Genomic DNA, 6,000 nt, shown 5'->3' with positions numbered 1-6,000 from the left:
GCATGACATCTATCAGAATTTCAAACAATTCTGAAGGTGGATGGATATAAAGCGGATGTCTAGAATTTTAGTGGTATTTGTTAGGGCAGGGACTATTATAACATCTTATAGCTTATAGTTTTATTTTAGAAAATAAAAATGCACATAGCTTATATAATTTTTAATAACTTAAATATATGTAACAAACTATATAAAAGAAGCTATTAGTCATTTTTAATAGTATAGATAAGTTTTCAAACAAAATTTACTCAAAAATCAAACTGAACTAGACCCAAAAATTTATGTCAAATCCGAATTGAATCTAGCAGAATATCCAAACGAATCCAAAATTTTGATATTTGAGGAACCGAAACCAAATCCGACCAGAACCAAAATATTTCAAATTTCTAAAAATAACTTAATGACAATTATATATTTAAATATATTAATTATTTTAATACTTAATATCCAAAAGTATTTAAAATACTCAAATATTTAAATTTTCCTAATTATTTGAAAATATCCAATATAACCAAAAATAAATCTGAAAAGTCAACAATTACTCAAAACACCAAAAATAAGTTAAATACATGCTGTCTATCTACTTAAATATCCAAACCAACTAATTTCATATTAATTTTAGGTATTTAATCATACTTTACAAATTATTTTTTTGGATTTTGAGGATTTAAGGTATATTTTTGAACTTGTTTATATAATTTCTACGGGTATCTGAACGGAACCGGTAAGGATCTGAACCGAGCCTGAAGCGAAACTGATAAATATCCAAATGAGATTTAAATCTCTAACCCTGAAAATATGAAAATAAAATAGACTCAAACAGAATCCCAATGAGCACCTTAAAACCCACCCGTAATATTTTCAATTACAATTTTTAGGTACAAAAATAAATATAAATTTGGTGAGTGAAAGTCAAACCATCTATATGTATGTTAAATCATTTAATATTTAATTCAAAATTTTAGTTATTATAAGTACATTTAAAATACAATAAATATGAGAAATCATACCTCATTTTAATAATATAGGTACGAAAACCACAATTTTATAATTTTATATTTAATTATAATAATTTAGTAAAACTAGTGGCATTCATAAATTTGGTTATACTACTATGTATTATTTTATTTTAAAGTTAATTTTTTTTATTTACAAAATCATTTAATTTTTTTTTTATAACTGTGGGATCCCAAAGACTTTCTAGTTCCAAAGACTAATCCCACGAGGCCTTACATCCGGGTACAAAAAATCTCATCATTATGGGCGCGGCTAGGTGGCCAACGCTACTCAACCCAAGGCGGAAGCTCCAGTTGAAGTCCTTTTACCACTAGGCCAAGGCGATTTGGTTAACAAATCATTTACATGAATAAATTTATCTAATCTAAAATTATATAAAATTTATTTTTATATATATAATCATTGTTTAAAATAATAAATTAAGAAATAAAGTAGTAAAAGTGATAAAAAAAAATTATGGTTAACTTTGTTAAGTATATAATAAATTAATCATATAGAAATAAAATGAACCAGTAAAATTTATTTTATATATATATATATATATATATATATTTATTTTGAATATTCTAACTAATATTTTGGATAACATGGTTTATTGGTTTTCTAGTTCAATAACATCAAAAGTATTTAATCATGTATATTTATAAATAATAACGATTAATATAAGATTTTTTCAATTTTTCTACTTCACTTATTTTTGTTATAGTACAGTAAATCAGAAATCTGTAGAGAAAATATATAAAAAGTAATAATAAATTGAAAAACAGACATAACAGGAATTTGTTTAAGTTTTGTGTGTTAACCTAATCATATATAATCAATTTTATTATATAAAGCTTAGTTCTTCAAAGTTGCTAATTAACATGATCGCGACACATGTCAATTATATATTTAAGATTGTGACATGTGTTAATCAATCTCATAATTAAATTATATATACTAAGATATTAACACAAAAACAAATTTTATTAAAAAGTAATTATAAATATTATTTAATAGTAATTTTTCTTTTTAAAAATCCTAATCAAAAACTAATTGCAAAAGATTATTTGATAATATTGTGATATGTGTTTGCATGTATAAGACAAAATATATAAATAATTTAACAGAATTGTATCTATTAAAAATAAAATATCTGTATAAAAATATAAAAGAAAAACTAATTAGTTGATAATTAGTTTCCCCTTTAAGAGTCTAAATAAAATAAAAATGTAAAAGTAATCATATTTTTCTTAAAATTAACTAACATACTTTTTTAATAATTTTGTGTTAAAAAAATAAAACCAAAATTAACTTCAAATATTTCACCTGATATGATTGTGACATGTGTCAACTAAAAAAAATAGATTGTGAATATGTCAATAAAAACTGTCATTATGTGAAAATGACCTCTTTTTTTTCTTTACATCCAGACTAGAGAAAATTGTAAAAGTTTATTTAATAGTGATTTCACTTAAAAAATTAATGATAAACATGATAGTAACAATTATTTAATTAACAAGAAAATTGTAAAAATATTAATGATATTGAAAAAACGAATATTAAAAATGGTAACTTTTTAAAAAAATTAATATTAAATGGAAATAATTATTTGATAGAAATTTTATTTTTCTAAATCCTACACAAAATATAATTAAAAATATTATATAATATTAATTTCCTTTTCTAATATCCTAAAAACTGTAAAAACAAATTTGATAGTTGTTTTTGTTTTTATAAAAAATCATAAAGAAAAGAAATTTGTATCATATTCTTAAGTCATAACCAAAAGAGAATTGTAAAAGTTTATTTGATAATATTTTTAATAGAGTATTTGATGATGAAAATGATACTAAAAATATATTTAATTAACAAAAAGTGTAAAATTAGTATAATAAAAATTGTAAAAATAGTAATTTTAAAATTATATATTAATAACTAAAAATAATTATTTGATAGCAATTTTTTTCTCAAATTCTGAAGAGAAGATAATCGTAATAGGTTATATGACAATAATTTTTCTTTTCTAAAATCTTAAACAAAATTGTAAAAGAGTATTTAATATTATTTTTTTATATTTTTTATTGCAAATAAAAAAGGGATTTATAAAATAGAATGTTTTCCTTTTTTAAAAAATCCTAGCAAAATAAAACTTTAAATACTTCTTTAGTAAAATATTAAATTAGTACATAAAAACATGTATAATGTTGTTATTGATTCGATTGGTGTATTTGACTTTCATTTCTTTTTACTTTTTATTCAATTTCTTATTTCAGGTTATGTTCGGTTTAAACGTTTATGTATGATATTTTCTCTAATCCTATGTACAAAATTTATAACCATTCATCTATGCACCATGATTATAAAATACAAATATTAACTTGAACTTATATGTGAAAACGATTTTTAATTTAAAATAAATCTCAAACAACATATGCAAAAAACAATCATATAACAATAATAAAATGATTTATTATTTTATGATTTTTATTAAATTAAAACATCAAACAAAACCCGTTGCATTGCAACGGGCTCATATCTTGTGTAAAATAAATATTTAGAAAATACATATTCATAGAAATAGTGTTAATGCTGACATGAATTTTAACAAAATAACGAAAGAAAGGGTAAAAAATAATATTACTTTAGTTGACACTACACCAATATTTTCAAATTGTCATCAAATTTAGATATTTTTATATTATTCATTCATTTAATTATCTACCGGTAGATAGAAATGGCAATTGAGAACCTGGACCGCATGCCTAACCCAATAAAGACTGTAGCCAGATGGGTTTGGGTCAGCATTTTTAAGCCCAAAAAGCGGGATTTGTGGACAGCTTGAAACGGGACTGGGCCAAATGCGGAAGGGACCGAGCCGATATTACAGGACACGCATGGAACCGCGACACTTCTTCATTTTTGCTTCTTCGAATGCTCACCAACAAAAAATAAGTCTTTTGTGGTAATGCAGATGGATCTTACAAGATGGAGAAGATATTAGAGTTTCTAGGCAACAAGTTTCCATTGATTACAAAATTGAATGAAAGCAATACTGCTTGGGTTAACTCCAGTCCTGTTAAGCTTCAGGTTAGAAGTTTGTGTCATTTCAGTTTGTCTGTACCTGTTACCAGTTTCGGTTCTATCTTTGTGTGCTTGCGGATATGTTTTTATCGTAGTTCTTTCTTTCTTGGTTAGGTTATGGTCTTTGCCAAGTGATAAAGATGCGGAAGCTAAATAACAAAATCGAATTCAAACTCTCTAGGAGAAGTCGAATTCAAACTCGGATCTTGAGTTCAACGAAGCAGTCGCTGAATTCAACGGGTTAAGAGTTCTCCTCTTCAAGCGATAAAACTCAATTGCTAAGATCAGTTTATAAAATCCAAACTGAAAATTACAAGGTATCTTAAGGTGAATATATACACCTATGAAAAGGAAATAGATAACTCCAAAACGTAACAATAAAAGGAGTTATAATTATCTCTAAGAAAACAAAACCAAAAATAAAACACGTCAAATCCCTTTCTTGTCACGCAAGTAAGACACTCGGTGCGAGAGTCTTCAACGGTCCATAGATGCACTGCATCAGGTCTCCCCCGGTGAGGAAAGCTTCGTCCCAGAAGCTAAAGGCTCGTTATCACCATGAAAGCGCGACAAATGCTTTACGTTAAAGACGTCATGAGTACGGATGTGAGGAGGAAGACGAATCCGATAGCATTGGGGTTAATGCACTCCACAACTTCCACTGGCCCACTCTTACGAGAACGTAACTTGTTATACTCGTGCAAAGGGAGCCGATCTTTAGTGAGGTAGACCCACACCAACTCGCCGACCTTAAAAAGAACCTCTCGCCGTTTGTTGTCAGCTGCTTCCTTGTTCTTTGCAATGGTCTTTGCTAATTGATCTCTAGCCTTGCGATGAACGGATTCCAGTTCTGTAACAAAGTCGACAGCCTCACCATGGTGCCGTGACTTGTCAGGTAGCAACACCAAATCCAATGGGCAACGGGGAATGGTACCATAGACCACCTGAAAAGGGTTGTACCCCAAAGTACGATTGAGAGCATGATTATGGGCGAACTCCGCATTACATAGCTTCGCATCCCAGCTCTTAATGTTATCTCCCACAAGACAACGCAATAGGTCACTCAAGGCTCTATTGGTTACCTCAGTCTGGCCATCCGTCTGAGGATGATAAGCCGTACTCATATCTAGGCTTGTACCCAGCAACTTCCATAACGCAAAAAATGGCTCAAAAAGTGAGTATCTCGGTCAGAGACTATAGAAGATGGAAGACCATGCAACCTATAAACCTCGCGAAAGAATAATATTGTGACGCTAACAGCATCTGTGGTCTTCTTGCAAGGAATGAAATGGGCCATATTCAAGAAACGATCCACTACCTCAAAGATAGAATCAAATCCTCGTTGTGTACGAGGTAAGCCCAAAACAAAATCCATGCTCACGTCTGTCCACGGTTGAGTATAGGGAGGGGTAGATAGAGCCCCGCGTTAGTTGCCTTGCCCTTACCCTATTGACAGACTCGACACCTCGCCACAAATCACTCAACATCCCTACGCAATGTCGAGCAGAAATAGGAATGAGTTACCAGCTGCAATGTGTGATCTCTTCCAACATGGCCCTCATTTTGAAAATCAGCGATAATCTGGAGTCTCAAGCTACACTCGGGGACACATATACGCAGGTCTTTAAACAAAAACCCATCATCCAAAGTGTAATCAAAAGCAATACCTAACTGGACGTCATGAAGAATGTGAGCAAAGAAAGGGTCAGTCGCATACAACTCTGCGAAAGTAGCGAACCCGACCACAAACGTATGCATTGTGGAGAGTAGAGTATGTCTCCTACTCAAAGCATCAGCAACACGATTAAGTTTCCCCGGTTGATGACAAATATAGAAGGTGAATTGCTGTAAATACGCGATCCACCTAGCATGTCTAGAAGAGACCTTCGCTTGGCTGTCAAGATGTTGCAGGGCGTCATG

The sequence above is a fragment of the Brassica oleracea genome, chromosome C6, assembly GCF_000695525.1.
Source record: "Brassica oleracea var. oleracea cultivar TO1000 chromosome C6, BOL, whole genome shotgun sequence".
In the NCBI taxonomy this organism is placed as follows: domain Eukaryota; kingdom Viridiplantae; phylum Streptophyta; class Magnoliopsida; order Brassicales; family Brassicaceae; genus Brassica; species Brassica oleracea.
The sequence above is the reverse complement of the archived record's forward strand: the minus strand, read 5'-3'. Positions refer to the sequence as shown.